The sequence below is a fragment of the Canis aureus genome, chromosome 7 (assembly GCF_053574225.1).
Source record: "Canis aureus isolate CA01 chromosome 7, VMU_Caureus_v.1.0, whole genome shotgun sequence".
Classification (NCBI taxonomy): domain Eukaryota; kingdom Metazoa; phylum Chordata; class Mammalia; order Carnivora; family Canidae; genus Canis; species Canis aureus.
Window position 1 is genome coordinate 61,699,226 of NC_135617.1, and position 22,220 is coordinate 61,721,445.

The window sequence follows — 22,220 nt, forward strand, 5'->3', positions numbered from 1 at the left end:
GAATTATTATCCAATAGTTAAAGCTAATATTTACAAAGAGCTTTTAATAACATGACAAAATGCTTATGTTAGAAACAGGATACAAAATTATGTATACAACATGATCTCAACCATAGTTGCTTAAAGTTTAGAAAAAAAAAAAGAAAGAAAAGAAATATTCTCACAAACTGATGGGATTATGAGGAGTATAGTATTCCTTTTTATTTTATGTATGTTTACTAAAATATTTATGGTCACAGTGCCAGATATCCCACCCCTGGCACTTGGCAGAGGTTTTTGGGGCTTTGAGGGAAATCCTGTGTCAGGGCAGACAACCAGAAGAAGGGACAGCCTGCGCCCCTCTGGATACTGTCAAGGATTACTGGGAAGGCTCAGATTTGGGGGGGACAATTGATGGGGGGGTGGGAGAGTCAAAAGGTTAAAAGGAGACCCTTTCTCCAGCTTATGTAATTGCTCTAAGGAGAGAAGAGGGAAGAGAGAGAGATGGGGCTCAGCAAATGAGTTCCTGGCTGCTTGTCGTGTGAAGAAAACTGATGTGAACGACACTTTCCTCCTCTGCTTCCTGCCTTGCTTTTTTGTTCTTTGTTTCGTGAATAATGTGAATACAGGTTCCTCATACTTGGAGTTATTTTTACAAGGTCCCTTCTCTGCTTTGGATGACTCAGAGCTGGGGCCTTCTCTTGAAGATGTTCCTTGAGAAGCGCTAGAGAAGATGCTGAGCACTGGGCCATCCGGGGGTCAGGAGTGGGGGTCTTGCCCCTGACCTGTCCTGGTCTTCTTTTTCTCTTGGAGCCACATCCACTGCAGGGAGGAAGTTGGGGCTGGAAGGAAGGCCTTGCGGAAGACAGACACTTTTCCTGTTTCCTGTCTACCCAGCCAGCTCTGGCTTTTCCTCTAGGGGACACGATCAGGCCTGCTTGCCAGTCTTCAGGCGACCACATGCAACTGTCTCCAAGGACCACATGCAACTGTCTCCAAGGTGGACGCTGCAAGCCTCCAGGAGACAGACCATGTTCACAGGCCCTGGAAGGCTGGTGGCTCTAGTCTAAAGGCATGAAACCTGTCTGATCAGGGGTCACCACACACCAAAGGGAAAAGAGGATGATAGGAACCTGTTGTCCTGTCTCCCACTGCCCCTACTGCTCCTATATTCCTAGAGAGCAGAGGCTGCATCTCTGTTTCTTCCAGATCCCCACATCCAGCACTAAGACCTAGCAAATGTGTGTCGGATAGATAAATTAATGAAAGAGAAGCCCCTTTCCTTGGGTAAAGCTGAATTACCTGGACATGCCTGTGGTTGATGGTAGATTCTGCATCTGCTCCAGAAAACATGCGTGCACAGACTTCGGCACATAGGCTGGAAGTTATGGTTACTACTCTTAGCATGGGTGTCATCTGGTTTGACCCCTCATAACTACTCTGAAAGGCAAGGTCTTGTTTCCATCTTACAGAAGATCCGGGAGATAGGGTGGCATGCCCAGTGTTGGGCAGCTAGTAAGAGGCACAGCTGGATTATTCTGCCCTACATCTGCTGACTCCATGGCTATTTCTCTGACCCCATGTTGCCCTGAAGCCTGAGAAATCCCAGAAGTAGAAGCCTTCCTGCTCTTGGAAGAGACTCCATGCACTCCTTCGTTCTCAGCTGCAGTGCCATCCTTCCAGGAGAACCAGTCCTTTCCCTTCGGCTCTGCCTATGGCGGGAGAGTGGGTCTCAGCCACTTGCTGCCCAGCAACCCTTGGAAGACTATGGTGGGAAGGCCCCTCTCAGACTCCTCTTTTCTGATGGCTTTGAGGAAAGGGGAACTATTGGAGAATGCTCCTTTTTTCCTCCTGCAGAGCTTCCAAACCCCAGCTCCCTTTCCTGCTGTCTTTCCTTAGATCGCACAGTCCCCATCTTAAAACTCAAGTTGACCATTTGGAACTCAGAGTGCATTTTCCCATACAGGTAGCTTGAACATGATGCTTGGTCTGCCCATGATATATCTGAGACAGAATGGGAATAACATTGGCCAAGTAGCTAGTATTAGTATTAATGATTTTGTTGACTAATTAATTAATAATGTCACCACCATGTCTTGCCTGGAAGACCACAGCAGTCTCATAACTGTGCTTTCCCTGTGTACTCTTGTCACCCTATAGTTTGTTCTCTCTGAAACATTAACCAAGTCCCATTTCTTCTCTGCTCAGAGCCATCCAGTGGATTCCTGGCCCTGCCACGTGACCCCTGCCTGCCTTGCTGACCTCTCTCCCAGCCCTCTTCCCCCTCCCCCAAGTTTGTATCACCAGAGGACCGAGCACCCACTCTTCTCCATGCCTGGGACTCTCTTGCCTTCTTGAATTGTCTTGTTCAATTTCCATTCATTCAGATCTCTGCCCACATGCCACTTTAGGGGTTGACCTTCCCTGATCACTCTTCAGAGGGGTGACCTCAGGCATCCATCCCCTTCACCGCTCGATCTCCTTACCCTGGCTTATTTTCCTTCCTGACACCATTCCCACTCTTCCACTGCTGATGTGTTTGTTTCCTTGTGTACTGTTGGTCTCCTCTTGTAGAAAGTCAGCTTCACAGGGCAGGGACCTGGTTTCTTTGATTTATTGCTTTGTTTCTGACACTAGAGGAGTACCTGACACATAGTAGGTGCTCAGTAAATACTTCTGAATAAGTAGATGCATGAACAGAGGAATTAATATCTATATCTATTGGGTAGACTGTGGTTTCCCATGGAATTAATCACACATTCCAAACAACAGTGCCAAAAATGAATGCCTACTTTTCCCAGTCCTTAGGATTCCAAGTGGAGGGACTTCATTTTAAAAATGAAATCATAGATTATTCTGGAAACCAGGACTTCTTATTGTTGCATTCTTGACAAATATAGACACCTATTTGCCTAGGCAGTTGTTCTCGGGGTTCTGAATTTGACAAAGCGGGGGCTTTGGGGCACTTTGATCTTATGAGTCTCCTACCACCAGTTTTACTGAGAATGGCTGTGTTTTCTTGATTAATCTAGAGCAGAGTTTCTCACCTCAGCACTACTGACATTTGGGACCAGGTCAGTCTTTGTTGTGGGGACTGCCTTGTGTGCTGTACAAATTTTAGCAGCACCCCTGGCCTCTGCCCATTAGATGTTAGTAGAACCCCTAGCTGTGACAACCAAAAGTTGTCTCTGGACATTGCCAGGTGTTCCTAGAGGGGCAGTAATCAGTTGGGGTTGAGAACTACTGCTCCACCATATGCTGGAAGCTCCCCACAGCAAAAAATTATCCCACCCCAAATGTCACTAGTACCCAGATAGTGATACTCTGCTCTAGAAGAATGCTTGTCACACGCAACTCTAAACAGTGATGAAAACGTTCTGTTCTGTGCAATCCAGTATGGTAGCCGCTAGCCACGTGTGGCTACTGAGTACTTAAAATGTGACTAGTTGGGGATCCCTGGGTGGCGCAGTGGTTTGGCGCCTGCCTTTGGCCCAGGGCGTGATCCTGGAGACCCAGGATCGAGTCCCACGTCGGGCTCCCGGTGCATGGGGCCTGCTTCTCCCTCTGCCTATGTCTCTGCCTCTCTCTCTCTCTTTCTCTCTCTCTCTCTCTGTGTGTGTGTGACTATCATAAGTAAATAAAAATTTAAAAAAATCTTTTAAAACAATGTGGCTAGTAAAACTGAAGAACTGAGTTTTTAAGTTCATTTCATCTTAATTAATTTAAATTGAAAGAGCTGCTTGTGGCTACCATGTTGAAAAGCACAGCTGGAGAGACCAGGGCTGCTCACACTTCAGTAGGGCACACAAATCACCTGGGGATCCAGCAAGCCTGTGCCAGTACAAACTTGTTTTGAACTCTCCTGTCTTAAAACTTAGTGTGATATTTTGCATGGTATTGCGTTGTATAGCTGGGCCTATTTTAATTAAAAAAAAAAAAAATTAGCAGGGGTTCCTGGGTGGCTCAGTCAGCTAAGCATCTGACTCTTGGTTACGGCTCAGGTCATGATCTCGGCATCGTCGGATTGAGTCCCACGGCTCCTGCTCCTGCTCAGCGCAGTTTGCTTGTCCCTCTCCCTCTGCTCCTCCCCACCCCTGTTTGCATGTGCTCTGTCTCTCTGTCTCTGTCTCTGTCTCTGTCTCTCTCTTTCTCTCTCTCTTGAATAAATAAATAAAATTTTAAAAAATTAGTAGATTTCAGCCCTGATATTTACATGTATTTCAGCAACATATCAGGTTAATTCTGTGGCTCTGAGGATAAAGGTGATAAAGCAGAGTGAGAGGACAGAGGTGCATTGGGGAAGGGTATGTGTGGGGAGAAGTTAATGAAAGGAATAGTATTCCTAACAATGAGGATTTTGTTTCTCTCTTCCAGAATTTTCTCAAATTTAATCTCTGGAGTGAAAAACAACATTTAAATGCTACATTGTAGACACAAGCAAAGGGAGCAAGGTCCTACTGTAAATCCCTGGGCCACTACAAGATTGGTCTAGGACATAAGCCCAGCACCCACGACCTCCTTAAGTCAGCGGTTCTTAGCCTTGGCCACATATTACAACCACTTGGCAAGCTTTAAACACTATTGTTTAATAGGTTTGTGGTAGAACCCAGGCATCTGTGGTTTTCTAAACTCCCTAGATGATTTTGATGTGCTATTAGGATTGAGAACTGCTGTGCTAGCCTATGGGACACAATGGTAAAAAAAGAAAAATAGACATTGCCCATGCCGTACTAGGGCTTACAGTCCCACTAGGGAGACCAACTTGCTAATCACGTAATTAATTGATTGCAACTGTGATAAGTACTGCTGCACAGTTCTATTTCTAGAGAGGCAGAAGTCTCACTGAAGCTATAACCTAAAAGGTTGACTAGATGTTTATGAGGAGGGGGCTAGGAGGAGAGCATCATAGTCAGCGGAACTGGTACGTGCAAACGCCCTGGGGTAGGAAAGAGCTTGAGATGTATGCAGCCCTAAAGACAAGCTGGCTGGGGCCATGAGCAAGGGGACAGCAGGCTTGAGGCTGGAGAGTGGCTGGTGGCCTGCTGTTCATCATCAGTCTACAGTGAGTCCATCTGATATGTTCTTGGTGTTTGAGCTATTCTACTATTGATGTGAATGGCCCAGCTTCTGTGTTCTGGAATAACTGGGTGCATGAAGGGTGGATTAAATGGCCCACCTCTGTCTCATAGTGATCTGGGCAGGACATTCTCCTGCCATAAGGGACAGCTATTTTTTTCTCAACCTCTGCAGAAGTGGGAATGGGACACCAAAAGAAGAGAAGAGATGTTTAGAGAGAATGAGACTCCCCCCCCCCCCCGCCCCCGCCCACCCCATCTCAAAAGCTTCCAGACCTCCCCTGGCTATTGGGGGAATGTATCTCATTTGAAATTAGATCCTCTACTGTGCCACTGTTGTGTCTGCCTAGCGTTCATTTGATGGAATGGTTGGCCCCCCAAGCACCTGGAATCTGAGATTTCTCATTGCATCAATTATCTTCATACTGTTTCTTAGCTGTTCTTAAATTAAAGCTACAGATTGAATCTTCCTTCTCCTCTTCCCCTCTTTTTCCTTCTCCCCCCCTCCTCCTTTTCCTTCTTTTTAAAATCTGTGCCAATTCCTAATTTATTGGGGGTGGCAGGGAGGGATTTCTTCACACTTCATTTGGACCTGCTTCCCATTTCAGAGGCTCTCTCTTGTATATCCTGTGTCCCCAGCTAAACCCTCCCCCAACCCATCAGGGCAGGATGTAATCTCTTTCTCTTTTTCTTTTCTTTTCTTTTCTTTTCTTTTCTTTTCTTTTCTTTTCTTTTTTCTTTTCTTTCCTTTCCTTTCCTTTCCTTTCCTTTCCTTTCCTTTCCTTTCCTTTCCTTTCCCTTCCCTTCCCTTCCCTTCTTTTCCTTTCCTTTTCCTTTTCCTTTTCCTTTTCCTTTTCCTTTTCCTTTTCCTTTTCCCTTTTCCCTTTTCCCTTTTCCCTTTTCCTTTCCTTTCCTTTCTTTCCTTTCTTTCTTTCTTTCTTTCCTTCCTTCCTCCCTTCCTTCCTTCCTTCCTTCCTTCCTTCCTTCCTTCCTTCCTTCTTTCTTTTTTTAAGATTTTGTTTATTTGTGATGCCTGGATGGCTCAGTGGTTAAGCATCTGCCTTCAGCTCAGGGCATGATCCTGGAGTCCCAGGATCGAGTCCCACATCAGGCTCCCTGCATGGAGCCTGCTTCTCCCTCTGCCCATGTCTCTGCCCTGATCTATCTATCTCTCTCTGCCTCTCGAATAAATAAATAAAATCTTTTAAAAAATGATTTTGTTTATTTATTTGAGAGAGTCAGTGGGCACAGTGGGGGAAGGGGCAGAGGGAGAAGCAGACTCCCTATTGAGCAGGGAGCCCACGGGGGCTCAGTCTCATGACCCTGGGATCATGACCTGAGCTGAAGGCAGACAGTCAACCGACTGAGCCACCTAGGCACCCCAGGACCCTCCTTCTGTGGTTTGAGCCTCTCGGTACCCATTTAAAGTGTTTGTTTCTGTATATTAATTTTTTTCCTTCCCCCAGATCTTTTAATCTTTGTTTCCCCCTTACCTCTGACTATAGTGTGGTATGTAAGGCGGCATCTGTCACCACCAGTGTACACAAGGGAAACTGAGGCCCAAAGAATAGTGTGGGGCAGTGGGAAGATCCTGGCCTTGCCTGATGGCTTGCTGGCTGCAGATCCTTGAAAAGGCACACTATCTTCCATGGCTGTGTCCTCCTTGGTTGTACAGGAAAGAGATAATAAGATTTCTGTCTCATGGGGTGGCATGTGGTAACAGAGTAAAAAGGAAGGGCTTCCGGCTCCAGGTTCTGGCATTACCACTCATTTTTGTGGTCTTGGGCAAGTCAGCAGGCCTCAGTTTCCTACTTATTCAATTGTGATACCCACAGTGACTCTGCAGGATTGTTGTAAATATTAGATTCCATCGCTGGGGAGTCCCAGCACCATGTCTCATCTGTGGTAGGATGTGGCAGCTGTTCCATCTCCTCTACCATCTGGGACTCAGCTGTTTGTCCAGAGGAACCCCAGTTGTTAGTGGTGGGTGCCCAGAGCTCCTGGGGCAGATCTTCCCATAAATCCCCGGAAGGGCATCTGATTCCTCTTTGCAATTGAGACTGGGGCAGGTGAGATGTGACTTAGTGAGGGTTAGTCCTAGCGTGGAGTGGAACTTCCAACCGGAGACTCAGCAACGTGGCTGGGAAGCATTGAGGGTACACACCAGGAAATGGTAAATCATCAGGACACCTGGCTACTGATGGGTAATCTCTGACCCTTGCAGAGCTGCCGAATGCTCCTGCTGTGGCCCCAGTAGTGGCTGGGAGATCATTTCTTGGACTCCCATTGATTTTCACATTGAGGGAGGGGCATGGCTCTCCTTGCTCCCCAATCGCTGGGGTGCAGAGTTGGTAATGCTGCCCGATTTGGGGTTCTTTAGGAGCCAGGCAATGTGCTTCTTGCTGATCTCCTTGAGACCCCTGCAAGGAGGCTTCTGTTTTAATAGAAGAACAAGGACCAAATGGCTGGTGAGGGATGGAGTCAGATTTGAACCCAGGTCTCCTGGGCTCCAAGGCTCATGTTCCAGGCGTGAAATTGTGTGAATTTTCTTAAAGTATCACCCCCCAGGATGCTTCTCCAGCAGTAATCTTAATAATGGAATGCTCATCCACATCCCCAAACCCACACCCTTGTCTATCTTCTCAGCACTGACCAACTAATTTTTACTACCAGCCAAATTGAATTTAGCCAAGTCACCACTGCTGAAAAGGAAATAGGTAAGAGTGCCACAAACTTGGTCTAAAATTGGAGGGAAAGCAAAGTGGCTCCTATATTGGATGCCTCGTGCCAGCTTAGGATGAGAGAAAATTACACCTTATGTGTGTATATATGCACCTTATATTCCTGGCTTGCCATGGGTAACTTCTCGGGCTCTTGTGAAAAACCTGCACATGTTTAATGCTTGCCTTGGATACCACAGTGACTAAAGTGTGGTGTGAGACCAAGAACCAATTCAGTCCTTATTACAAGCCTCCTTTCATAGCTAGAACGTGCTGTGCTCCTCGTCATCACAGGACTTTTGCAAAGGCTGTTTATTGCACCAGCAACACTTATTCTCTCTTGCCCTCTCTGTTTTGCTTCACTTATGTGTTCTTAGGGCTCAGATTAAAGACTGGTCCATTAGGAAAGCACCACTGACCCTTTCCTGTGCTAGGTCTACCCCTGTCTCATGTTCTTATAGCAGTAGCCATATTTCTTTAGAACATATCACTGTTAGTTATTTCTAATTTGTTAATGCTTGTTTCTCCCACTAGACCATAGGCTCCATGAAGGCAGGGACTGCTTTGGTCTCACCTGTTCTTTGCCTAGTGCCTTGCCCTTGCACGGTACATATTATCATTCAGTCACCATTGAATGAATGGATGGAGAGATGGGTTGAGCTAGTGAGCCTCACTTCCTCTCCTTTACCTACAGACAGTATTTTTTTATTTTATTATTAACACGGTAGGAAGGTTATAATTACCTCCTTCCATGTCTATGTTGGGCCTCCTTGAAGGAGAACCCATCGTGAGAACCGTGGGAGGCCAACCCAGCACCTGACGTACGGTAGATGACCAATAGCATTTGACTCTCTGGTTGCCTAAGCATGGCTCTTGCTGTTGAGACACCCAGCTCCAAGGACTCAGGCTGTGGCAGGGGAGCTCAGTGAGACTCAGGACAGCACGTTAGTCATGGACACTGAGTGAAGTATATCCCTGCTTCCCACCCCATGTCGTGGTTTAGCTTCTTGCTAACGTCTCCTACTCAGGTTGCCAGTTACTATATTGACTTATTTGTACATAAACAGTTATTCCCATAACCTTCTCTTCCCCAACATACAGAGATAATGATATACAATCTTTGTAACATCACAGACATCGCTTCAAAAACATTCTGTTGCTATAGGACTGTTTATGATGTGCTTATCGGTAGAATTTCATGAGCAACAAACTCCCAAATTGCAGATGATTTAGCATTTGAAGCAGGGAGTGAGGGTATATGAGTGTTCACATTTAAAAAAAAAAAAAAGACTTTGAAAGGGGAAGTTTTTCTTCTGTGGAGTTATCTTCTAAAGTTTAAAATAAGAACTACTTAAAAGCTGAGAGTTTAGAGGAACGAGCACTTTCTCTTAAACATTCAAATGGGTGAAAATGACTTGTAATCTCTCCCTCAAGTATTATGGCAATAGGCATTTAAAGGCTTTTTTTGGAGCTGGCTGTCACAGACAAAGGATTTCTTAATTTAAAAAAAAATCATTTTTTATGGCATTAAATAGTAGGAATGAACACGAGCAGCCCTTTCGACATTACGGGACTGATTTATTTTCTGAAATGTCCCAGTCCATTTAATAGATAACACTTTGTTCTTCCTGTTCGGGGCAGTTGCTTTGGCTGCGGTCGCCGTAGTTAGGGCTGAGAAGTTTTGACCAGGTTCCATGAGCCTCATGCTCCGGAACCTGAACCCAGCGAGTTCCACTGGCTCTGTCCCGATGCCTTCCCGAATGCTCCTGCTGTGGCCCTCCTTCCTAGAAAGAGACTCTCTGATCTGCAATCCACAGGGTGAATTTGACATCAGCTGTCTTGCTAGCCACCCTCTTAAGGGATCATCCAGATTTCTTGGGAAAGCCTACCTCCGAGTCAGCTTCCCTTGTGATGCTGCTCAGCTGTGGTTTGCGGAATGGTGCTGGCCACAAATCATTCACCCATCCTCGAGATAGTACAGAAATGGCGAGTAAGTGCTTAGAAACCTGTGTCCCAATTGGACAGAGTCATCTGTGGGGTCAAATAGTTGAAGAGGTGGCGCTCTGAGCATTTTTTCTATTTCATTTGTCTACCAGTTCATTTTTTTTTAATTACCTTTTATAAAAGCATTTGTCTGCAGTGGATTGGGAATGAAAACAAAAACAAAGACCACTCAGCCTTCCTGACAGTACTTTGGAAAGTCCTGTGGGGAGCAACTTGCGAACTGCCTCTGCTCCCCTGTGGGACAGGCAGGCTGTTGAATGAATTTGGGGAAATCACAGCACTTACCAAATTATATTGTAATGAAACATGTGCATCTCTCTCTCTCTCTCTCTCTCTCGACTGTTTCTTAAAAGCAGGGAGTGCATCTAATACATCTTTTTAGCCTCATTCCTCAGAACCCCTCATGGCACATTGTAGGGCGTGGGAAATATTTGTCTGATCCATGCCTGCCTGCTCCCCAAGGACATGAGAGTGGGTGAGGCCAGCCTCAGGAACTCCCTCAGCTTTTGAAGAATATCCCCTGCAGGCTGGTAATGGAGAGCTAGGAAGAAACAATGAAGGAGTGACCTTTCCTGATCTTTTCCCCCTGCAGAACCAGGACTCCTCTTCCCACCTGCCCAGCAGCATGAGAGCAGCATGACTGGCCGGCCGCAGGAGAAGCCCCCAGAGCCAGGCCCCCAACTCAGCCATCTGCTGTGGAGGTCAAGGTAAGCTTGCTTTCCTTCTCCTGAAAGGTCCAGGCATTTTTATTTTAATGAATTCTCTATGCTTTTGTGATCTCGCACCATGTGCTCGAAGAATGCAGGTTTGCTGGTGCATGGGTAGGCGTAAGAAGTGCATGTCAGCCTTGCAGGGCAAAGCATGCTTGTTGCAGTTAGTAGAGAGGCCAGTGGCAGGGAAGAAAGGGTACCCAGTTGAGTATCTGGAGACTAAAGCTACCATTATTCCTCCACTACCTCCTGAATCTGGGACCTTCGGCAGATCTTTTAGGGATTGTATATCCAGGGAATTTGGAAAGAATGACATTGGAAGGACAGTCTGTGGCCTGGGACTCCCAGGACATCCTAGACAGACTCCTTCCTGTCCCACACAGGGTCGTAAGGAGGGGTCATAAGCATCTGCCAGACCAATTCCTAACCAATGTTGAGCAGTGAATTATTAGAAAATTCTTCCTAACTTGGGACAAATTCTTCTCTATAACTCCTGTCTGCTCTTCTCTGCTCTGCCATTTGGAACCACAAAGCCTGGGCTTTCAGAAACTCTTCCACGTGACTCTGTCTTCAGAGTTGAAGATGGCCGTCATGACTCTGCTTTTCTTGTTTGTATCCATTCTTCCTGGACACTGGCCCCACTCCCCTTGTCCTCTTGTCCCTCTCTATGTTGGGAAGGACTCCAGTGTCAGCCCTGCCAGGTGCTCACTCAACCTGTGCTATCCTCAATAGAGAATCCTTTGGTCAGTACCTCTTAAGAACTCCTTTGTGATAGTGCTAGACTATCTGTGCTAGACTCGAGGTACATCAAGACAGGTTTGGATCCTTGGAGAGAGGCTAATATAAGCATAACTCCTTTGGTGTGCTCCTTTTTCATATTTTATCTCTTTTCAGCTTTTTTCTCAAATGTTCCATGAGCACTTGGAAGAAAATGGGTATTCTCTAATTGTTGGATATAGCTTTCTACATATGATCGTCAAAATAAATTACTTCATTGTACTGTTCAGATCCTCTCTAGTGTGCCTTTTATATTTTTATTTGATTAATCAGTTTTTGAGAGAAATATGTTAAAAATCTCCCACTGGATTTGTCAGTTTCTCCTTGTAGCACTGAAATATATATATATAATTTTATTATTTATTTATTTATTCATGAGAATACAGAGGGGAGAGAGAGAGAGAGAGGCAGAGACACAGGCAGAGGGAGAAGCAGGCTCCATGCAGGGAGCCCAATGTGGGACTCGATCCCAGATCTCCAGGATCACGCCCTGGGCCGAAGGCAGGCACTGAACCGCTGAGCCACCCAGGGATCCCCTCTGATTCTTTTAATGAATCTCAGATTATTTTCCTTCTGCTTGAAGTAAATCCTTTAGCATTAGCCTTTAATGAGAGAGAGAGTCTGGTGGTGGCAAATTCCCAAGTGTTTTTTTTCTGGTTTGGTTTGGGTTGGGTTTTGGCTTTGGTTGGCTTGAGAACATCTTTATTTTGCTCTGTTTTGAAAGGTGGCTTTACCAAATATATTCTCTTGGGTCTCTGAAGTGATTATTTCGCCACTTCTGGCTTTGAAATTGCTGTTGAGACGTTGGCTGTCAATCTAAATCCTGTTCCTGTGTAAGTGACCTGGCATTGCTCTCTGGCTATGTTAAAAACATCGTTTTCTTTGGTGTTCTGCAGCTCCCATTACCATGTAACTAGGTGTAAGTTTTTTTGTCTTCAGTCAGCTTGGGTTTTGTTGGGATTCCTAGAGCAAAAGTTGGGTGTTTTTCAATAGTCCTGCAAATTCCCCACCCTTCCTTCTTTGAATATTGCCATCTTTTCCTTCTGTCTCCTGTCTTCTTCTGGAACTCCTGTTAGACTTCTGATAGACCTTCTATCTCTGTTCTCTGTATCTCTCAACCTCTGTTTTGTATTTTTCATATTTATCTCTCTGGGCTGACCTCTGAATCATTTCTTCAGATCTGCCCTCCATTCAGTCCTGTATTCCGGGTTTCAAACGCTCTTTAATCCACCCACTCATTCCGTCTGTTTTCCTTTTGGTTGTTTTATCCATCGTTTCTAGAAGTTCCAGCTCATTATTTTTCTTCTTGGTGATTTTTTTCTAGTCCTTATTTCTTGCTCATATCTGCAAACTTCTTTTATTATTATTATTATTTCTTTCATATATTTAAGTAGCTATTTAGAAATTGTAAACTCTCATGTCTGGTAATTCTAGACTCAAATCCTTGGAGGTCTAGTTCTGCTGTCTGTTGTGTCTGATGGCCAATACTCATGGTGCCTTGTTTCCTGCAAGCTGCTTGTTTTCCTGGCAAGGAAAATTCTCTATTTGAGAATTATTTGAGGTATTTGTTGACATTGACTTTTCCAGAAAGAATTTGTATTGCTTTTTTGCTCGTTGTTTGAGGGTACTAGCAACCAAAAATCACTTTAAATTAATTTTCTACCTAAGCTTTCTCTGGCTGCATAAGAAACATGAATTCAAACTCCAAACCTCTGTGGGGTCTAGCTGATGATTACATATTTTCAGGAGATCAGCTATACACTCAGCCTGGATTCTGTTTTAGATTCTCTATCTCTCTCCCTCTCTCTTCCCACCACACTCTATCTAAAAGAAAAGGGGTGCCTGGGTGGTTCAGTCGGTTAAGCTGCTGACTCTTGATTTCTGCTTAGGTCATGACCTCAGGGTTGTGAGATGGAGCCTGCTTGCAATCCTCTCTCTCCCTCTGCCCCTCCCTCTCCTTCTCTAAAAAAGGAAAAACAAGAAAACCCACAAATTTCCAGGATAGATTTTCTCCCATCCCACCAGCCCAAGGTCAGGGCTCCTTGCAGACTGCTTCTGTGTTGTGCATTTACTTCTCATTCACTGAGCATGGAACCCCAACTTTATGGAGGAAGGAGATTTTTTTCTCGTGTCTCCTGAACATTGTGCAGCTCTTGAGGTAAATGTAGAAAATGTCTAGGGTTTGACAGGAACCCTCAGGGCAAAAGTCAGCTTTGCTGCTAGCTCACCAAAGCAGTGTTCCAGCTTTGGGTGTGTTTTTGGTCTTTGAAGAATCCTTCCATTGGTACAAACTCAGTGATGTGTATACAATTTTTATATTTTAAATTTTCTCCAACATATTAGTTGTTTCGATTGGGACAATCAAGTAGGGTACCTGGTCTGCCGTATTGCCAGAAGGTGTTATCTTCTTTCTTCTCCACCATAGCTCTGTATGGCATGAATTACTAGTCTTTATCACAAAAGAGTGCTGTACAGAGCTCAAAGAGGGCACATAGCTGGCTATAGTCACAGGGCGAGCAGGTGACAGCACGATGAAGAGTATGTCCTCTCCTGTCCTCTTTTCCCACTGTCCTCCCCAAGGTAACCGATGGCCATTTTTGGTGGATGAACTTTATGCTCACAAAGGATATGAGTCCCTACAAGGATGCTTTAAATAGCTGAACAGCTTTGTAAAATTTGTTTATGAATCTATTGTTTATCTTCCTTGAGAGAGGAAATGGCTTTTGCATATTTTGTGGCCTCTTTCTCCAGCGGTCACCAGCAACTTTCCTGCTTCGTTCCCACTCCTCAAAGGCCTGCTGGACTCAGTGCCAGACCCCATGTGCGCCTCCTCCAGATCCCGGCTTCCTCTCCTCTGCATGCCACACTCTCCTTCCACTTTCTTCCCTTCCCTTGCCCCCACCCCTGTCCTTTCTGCTGTTGGCTTTTCTGTCTCCTGGTGTGTGTGTTTGTTGGAGGGGAGGCCACAGAGCACCATGGTTAGGCTTTTTGGGCTTTGTGGGCAGGGAGAAAGAGCTGAGTTTGAACCTCACTCTGCCATTTCACTAGCCCAGTGTCTCTGAGCTTCAGTTTCTTCATCTGCAACATGGGACAATAGACAGTTATTTAAGGACTAAATAAGACATGTATGGGGTGCCTGGGGGCTCAATTGGCTGAGCATCCAAGTCTTGGTTTCGGCTCAGGTCACGATCTCAGGGTGGTGAGATTAAGCCCCACATTAGGTTCTTCAATCGGTGTGGAGTTTGCTTGAGATTCTCTCTACCCCTCTGCCTCTGTTCTCCTCCACCATGAATGCACATGCATATGTGTGCGCTTTCTCTCTCTCAAAAAAAAAAAAAAAAAAAAGAATAAAGACTGTGGATATAGAGCTCATGACAGGAGCTTGGAGCATGATAACAGTCAGTCTATGGTAGTCAGTATTGTTATGACTGAGACAGACCCTTCAAGCCCCAAGCTCTTGTTCAGTGATACTTTTAAGTTGACAAGAGCTGGTTTATGAACCACGATGCAAATGGAAGCAGAAATCTAGGGGCGATGTGGGATCCTCAGCCTCACTATTATGTTCTCCAAACTGGAGTGGTTTTAAAGATGGTTTGAGGGAACACAGAGCACACTGGTCTGGCCAGTGTTTGCAGATGATATGAACCATAGGTTCTGGAAATGGGGTACCCCAGAATCTTGGCCCTCCCTCTGAACCATGCTGTCTGTCATGCGGCCACAAACGGGCTGGGCTTGATGATACCACTCACTGGGGACTTTTCTCTTGGAGCCCCCAGATAATAGGAGGGCAGAACCACTTTGCTGGACGCATGTTCAGTAGGGTTAGAGAAGTGGTCCTCACTGTCCGTTTTACTTTCGTTCTTAGATCCTTCTATTAAGTGGCTTTATATTACTCTCAGATTTTTATCACTTCCTGATTTGATATCTATCAGGCAACAACTTTTTTCAGTGCCTGCTATTCATAGTGACTCTAGGCTTTATACAGTACACAAGTGGCATTAAAAAAGGCAGAGTTGGTGTGATTCTGAAACTGCTCTAAAAAATAAAGTCTATTCATTTTAAAAGACTTCATGACCAAAAACAGACACAGAGGATAAACTGTCTTCATGAGATGAAATGCTGGGTATACAGAATGGGTCGCCGAGAGGGACAGCACTGTGTCCTTACTAAGTGGTCAGGGAAGGCTGGAGCAGGCAGATGGGAGCTGGGCCTGTTGGGCAGCTGAGTGTAGACATGGTGTGAACTGAGCTATAGAGATGGGTGTTCTCATGAGCCAATGAGACAGATGGCCTCTGTAACTCCTCTTGGAGAGCCACAGCCACTAGCATAGCAAAAGCCCTGAGAAGTCCTGCAATTAATGTTTGACTGTGTTTCACCAGGTTTCCCAAGTGTGGTTGACCACTCATGGCCAGTGAACATGGTGGTCTTGAGTGGATTAGAATTTGGCTTCTATCTCTACAGTAAATGCTTCAGTTGATTCCAGGCCATCAGGTCACTATCATAAAACAGTGACTGGCAACTTTCTGTAAAAATTCAGTCAGAGGGTGCTTGGGTGGCTCAGTCGGTTGGGCGTCTGCCTTTGGCTCAGATCATGATCCCAGGGTCCTCAGCGGGGAGCCTGCTTCTCCCTCTCTCTCTCTGCAGCCTCCCTGCTTGTGCTCTCTCACTGTCAGATAAATAAATAGTCTTAAAAAAAAATTCAGTCTGTAAAGGGGCACCTGGATGTCTCAGTCAGTTGAGCTTCTGACTCTTGATTTGGGTTCAGGTCATGATCTTAGGTTTGTGGGATCCAGCTGTGAGTTGGGCTCTGCACTCAGCACAGAGTCTTCTTGTCCCTCTCCCTCTGCTCCTCTTCATGCTCATGCTCTCTCTCTTTCGAATAAATAAATAATATTTTAAAAAATAAATAAAAATGCAATCTGTAAGAATCAGACTTATTTGGAGTCAACCACTTGCCTTCTTTTCCTAACTGTTGCTTAAATATCTAGAAGGATGAGGGCTCTGGAAGCTTGAGCATTGATGTTCCTGTGGTTAGAAAGGGGCTGCTTTGTTCTCCACAACTCCCTAGATGATGTCCTGCATATTCTCCACCCAGCTGAGGGGCCAGGCCTAGCCCCACCCCTGCCTGCAAACCTCAAAGTCTATTAACAGCTCTCTCCCGACGATGACTCATGCTTCCTGTCCCTCCTTCATTCTAGTTACTCAGAGCTGTGAGCCAAGATTGATTACTTATACCATCTAACTGGCTTTGCCCAGGGGGAGCTCAACTGGTAGATTAAATAGTCTTCATTGGGTGACAACCCAGCCTGTGTTCTCCTTGCCAACCCTGCAGAGTGAAACAAGGGCTTTATGCTAGGTGTGATTGTGAAGGCCATTTTCCAGAACCAGGAAGTCAACACCTTATGTCTGGGGCTATCTTAGGAGTTTAAGGAGCCAGAATTATTATGGATACAGAGATAGGAGGAGCCCCAGGCAGAGGACTCCTATGCCAGCAGAACCCCTAAACGCCATAAACGGAGTCTGTAAGTGAAGCTCTGGAGATTGACCATCATGATGTTCCTTCTCACTGTTGGGTGATCCACTCTCTAAAAATGTTTTTAAAATCTTTATTCTACTAGTCATATACATTATCCTATTTTTTAAAAAATTAAAGCACTGTAGCTGGAGCTTAAGTCTGCTCAGATGCCCCCCACCCCAACTCACTCTCTTCCCCTTTTCGCAAAGATGGGAGAACTGAGACTGGAACCAGGTGTCCTGACTCCTAGCGCTGTTTAACGGCTGCAGTAGGATCCTTAGGCATCAGGAGTGAGTGGTAGAAAACCCTAGTGCCTCAGTACCCTGGCTCAGGATTGTTGGGTGTCCCTGGGACCAGTCAGGGGCTGGGGGTGCTCACCCAGCTGAGTCTTCGCAGGTCAGAGCCAGAGGGACCTCCTTGCAGCCCATTGGGCCCAGCCTCCTTGTTCTGCAGAAGCTGAGTCTGAGTTATTGGGAAGGGGAACTCATTTGCCCAACAAGGTCACAGGGCCAGTCTCCCTTTCTCTCTGGTCCGGGTTATCTTTATATTGGGTTTGCACTTCCTGAATACGCAGCAACCGGGTTTGGGGGGGTGAGGGGGGTGGTGATGGAGGGCAGGCGAAGTGGGCTTAAAAGAACCCCATCTGAGAATGTTTAAAGTTCCAGTAAGTGTCCCATGAAGAGGGAGATAATCTATGTACGCATAATCAAAAGAGGGAAGACTTAGTTTAGCTCCAAAAGACCAACAAGAGTTGAGGGGGGGCGGGGGAGGACAAAATGGGAGCTATTCAGAGAGGCTGGGACATTTTTATCGATGGAATAGAAATAAATAGGAATTTGTTTTTTGCATTTTCACGATGCCGCCTTGTTAGTATTTTGGGAGTACATTCAAGTCACGTGGAGGCCCTAGTCCCATTTTAGTGACAGTGGTTTTGTGGTCTCTGGGGGGCTCTTTGGCCTGGGACTGGAATCCTCTGCTTTCGAGTCCATCAGGTTTGCTCCTGGCAACATGGGTGATCCTTTGGAAATCTCTTCATCCCTGTGATCTTCCACAGTTTAGCTCGGAACGGGAAGGCAGCCTCCGGCCAGGTCTGCCTCACAGAAAAATAATAGGTGTGAGTGCCCTCCACACGGTAAGGCTTAGGTTGGCCTCCTTTTTTGTTCTCTCACTCCCACCTTGGCATGAGCTCGGAGAGAGTTTGGTGCTTCCGCTGGGCAAGCTTTCATTTTCCCATCCGACCAGGTGGCAGCTGTGGGCCACCAGAGCCTCCCCAGGCCTGCTTCCTTGGGACAGCACACTGTGCGCCCCAGCTTCCTTAGAGGCACCGCTGTTGAGAGGCAGGCCAAGAGGCTGTGACTACAAGTGAGGAAACTGCAGATAGGGACAGAGTTCTTGCCAGTTTCCAGGAATCTAAGAGCTGGGGGCCCTCTTGAAACAGGAAAGGAAGTAGACTGCCTCTTTATCTGGTATCATGGAGGGAATGAAATGACTCTTTCTGGGTAATTTGGGCGCACGCTTTCTCCTTTAATGATAACCACAGATATTGTTAAGCTTTAAATGGCCACTAAATAATGACTTCTCTTTTCCTCTCTGGGACTCTTGAACTGTTTGACGGCTAGGCCCCAGAGAGCAGTACACCTCCTTCATTACCAGTAACCACGTGGAAGAACTGGGCCTGACCTGTGGCCCCAGTCCAAGGCCCTCTCAGGCATCTCCTGAATCTCACTGAGCCTTGGAGAGCTGAAGGCCTCTCTGGCAGGGGCTGACCTGCCCCAGAAAGCTTCCCTCCACAACTGAGCATTTGCATTCTTCTGTTTATTTCTCTGCAATAATATGCGGAATGCCCAGGAGGCCTTGCATGGTGTCTCCGGGTCTTCGGGAGGGATCAAAGTGAATGCACCCTGCTGCAGGGGTGCCTTCAGAGGGTGTAGAGGGGGGGAAATGTGGTTGTTGGTCTCTGCATCAGAGGGCCTTGGACAGCTGAGGATTTCCAGCGGACGGGTTTTAGGGTCTTCCTCTCTTCCTGACTGTGTCCACTTCTGTCAGCGCCTGCCCCTGAGCACCAATCTGGTGACCGAAACAAAGGGAGGCCTCAAGGTTGCCCTGGAAACGAATAACCAAACCGATTCAATCACGACTGAGTCATTGAGGCCTGATCTAAACTGTACCCAAGTCAAAACAAAACAACAGGAACCCCACCCCAGGTGGTGAGGCTCCACCAGTCCTCATGGGTGCCACGCACGTCCCAGTACGTTCTTGTTATATCCTCACCAAAAAAAAAAAAAAAAAAAAAAGCAGCTGTGGAGCAGTAGGTATTGTCATTCCTCAGTCCAAACTGAGGCCCCCCCCCAAAAAAAAGACAAGATCAATCTGCTGGGTTCTTACTTTGCCAGTGGAAGATGAGGATTTGAACTCTGGTCTTCTGACTCCAGGAGAGTGGTCTTAGCAATTCTGCTACATCGCCTGTTTCTCTCTCTCCAGGGAAAAGTTCCTGATGAATAAAACAAATTTCCAGATAGCTGGAGCTCAGCCCTTTCAGACTAGAAAAAAGGAAGATTTTTTTTTTTTTTTTTTTTTTTGGTATGCAGTGCCTCAGCTTCTTTTTCATATACTTCCCAGTCCATGGCTATATGCTAGAGGGTGGAGGGTTGCTAAGTGTAGGTGGCCAGATTCCCAGGGCATATGTGTACTGCGGTGAAACTGGCTTTCCTCAACCTTCCGAAGTCAAAGCTAGAAGGCTCCAACTTAGGGGAAGTAGCTTTGTGCTAATCAGATCTGCGATGGAGAACTGGGAACCCTGTGGAATACCACAGGAAGCCTCAACCTTGGGCATCAGAGCAGTGGAGGCCTGGCCCTTTATCACTAATTGTGTGACCTTGGGCAGATTATCCCCTCCATGTCCATACCCTCATCTTTTAAAATAGGGAAAGCACTTCTGACTCTACAGGTTTGTTGAGGGGACAGAACAAAATAGTGTATGTCTGTGCTTTGTGCACTGCTTTCCTTGATGTGCTTGTTAGAGACTCCACATTGGGCCAGAGCATCTGTGCCTGTGGACCAGGGGACCTGTCTGCTCTGAGCTCCACAGATATGAGCGGACACACCCTGTGGTCATCAGGGCAGGTCACTCAGCATTGACCTCATCCCAGGACCATTAAAGAGATGGAACCATGAGCTTTTTATTCTGTTTTAAAAAAGAACAACAACAACAACAAATCAGGAAAAAGAGAAAAATTGATTTTCTTTAACCTGTGGGGTTTTTTTTTTCCTTTCTCCCCTCCTTGCTGTGAGTGGAATTGCCACTTTGCCTTTCTTTTTTTTAATTTAAAAAAATGATGTTCTGGGTGATGGAACATAATATTTAGACATGTTGAGGTGACAGCTGATGGGTGTGTTATTAATACACCATCACCACAAATCATGTTGCAAGGGTTGGTGGGGAGGAGATTTGTGTGTAAATGTGCATGTGTGTTCACACGCTTGGATGATTTAACATGATGGGGGAGGGTCCGGTGACCCTTATCAAAAGCAGCTCTTGGGAAGGACGTGGTCTGCTCTTTGGAGGATTCCTCTGTGAACTGAGGAGGTATTTCCCATGTTATCCTGTAGAAACAAAAGGTCTCCCCTTCCCCCCTCCCTCCTTCCTCTCTCATGTCTCATGTACCCAGCGGGTACCGTGTATTATGCCAGCCCCTGAAGACAGAGTTGATGAGGCTCTCCTCAGAAGAGGTGCTGGCCTGATGGCGGAGGCAGTAGTCCAGTGGGGCACAGTGTGCCGAGTGGTGTGACGACGCGCAGAGTCCTGGCCCATCCTTGCTGGCTCTCCAGGCATTCTTCCTCGTGCCCTTGCCTTCATTTATTACCTGTTGTCAGGGAACTCACAGATCTCTCAGCCTGGGACTCCCCAGTCCAGCTGGCTCAGGGGCAGCTCCTGTAGGTCTCCAAATGAAACTGAACTCTCACAGTGTCCCCTATCTTCACAGGCATGAACCCCGACATCTGGGCCTCATCTTGACACCTGCCCCTTCTGTGGCCCCTGTACCTACCACATCACTAAGTTGTGTCAGATTCACCCCGAAAGGCCCCTCCATCACCACACACATGTGAACTGCCTGACCTGGACCAACATAAAGCTAAGTGCCCTCTGTGTCCCCATCCACCCTCCTCCAGCCTACGTCTATACCACAGGCCCAGACTATGATCTGTGAGCTAAAAATGGTTTGTACATATGAACACTCAGTGATGTGGGAACACTGGCTTTGAACCCCAGTCAAGCAAGATGTTATCCTTCCAAAAAATGCTTCCACTGTTCTCATTAGCCAATCTGTATTATCAAAAAAAAGTTCTCAATATTATTATATTTTTAGTTATGTTGAAAAACTTGCAGAAATTTATATTTCCCTCACTACATACGTGTCTATGTCTTAGCCTTGGTTTTGTCATCCGGCTGCAACGTCTAGAATGTATTGTTTGGCTGTTTACTTTGTAAAACTTGTTGACCTCTGATCTACAATGTGGCCTTTTCAGGAGGAAAATCTGGTCAGTCACACATGCTTGGAAGACACACACACAGACACACACTAATCGAAACACTTTTATGGTTCCCCATTACATTTTTAGGATAAAGATAAAATTCCTTACCTCAAGAACCTTGGGTGGTATGGCCCTTGCCCCCCCTTCTAGTTTTATGCTCCTTAGTCCAGTATTCCAGCCAGTCTGGCCTTTTTCTCTTGTTTCTCATGTCTACCTTATTCCTACCTGTCCCAGGGCCTTTGCCCGTGCTGCCCTCGACTCTGTCTGGAATTTGACATTTCGCACCATTTCCACACCTTTCTCATCCATTGGATGGTGGCATCACTGTGACTTCTGCAGAGGATCCTTTGTAAACCTTTCTGGTGAGGACATGACCTGCTATTACAGCCATTCATCATGGTCATAGAATTACATTTGTCTGTGTCTTGACACTGCCTCCCCAGACTGCAAGCTCCATGAGGGCTGATACCAAGTCATGTACCCACCCCCATTTTATATCCACTATGCCTGGTATAAAGTGGGCACTCAAATATTTTGTTACAGTGCATGTCTGAGAATCAGGGAAGGTTTCATAAATGATGTTAAGTCCGAACAGGAACTTGTGGGCTGAGAAAATGGAGAATGAGAGCAATTTCAGGCAGAGCAACCAGCATTCTGAAAACTGGGGTAGCTCCCTAGGTCCAATGCTCGGGGTGGGTATGGGTAAATGGTTGGGGAAATCATTACAAAGGTAGATGCGGCCAAATTGTGAGGGCCCCATAAGCCAGGCTGAGTTGTGGGCACCCTTCTTCTGTTGGCAGGGGGAGCACTGGAGGTTTTGGGCAGAGGGGTGGCATGGGCAGGGCTACTAGTGGAAAAGTGGGCTGGAAGGGATGAGGCCGACCGCGAAGAGACTGTATCATAGCGT

The 22,220-nt window shown here is 46.2% G+C and overlaps 1 protein-coding gene across 23 annotated transcripts in view; it reads left to right on the forward strand.

Moving 5' to 3' along the window:
* Window positions 1-22,220, forward strand: part of TRERF1 (transcriptional regulating factor 1) — a 207,938-nt gene that overhangs the window by 130,704 nt on the left and 55,014 nt on the right. For all 23 annotated transcript variants that reach the window (XM_077903999.1, XM_077903996.1, XM_077904005.1 and 20 more), the window contains one exon: window positions 10,371-10,485. The gene's annotated coding sequence lies outside the window, so the exon portion shown is untranslated. The remainder of the gene's footprint in view (window positions 1-10,370; window positions 10,486-22,220) is intronic.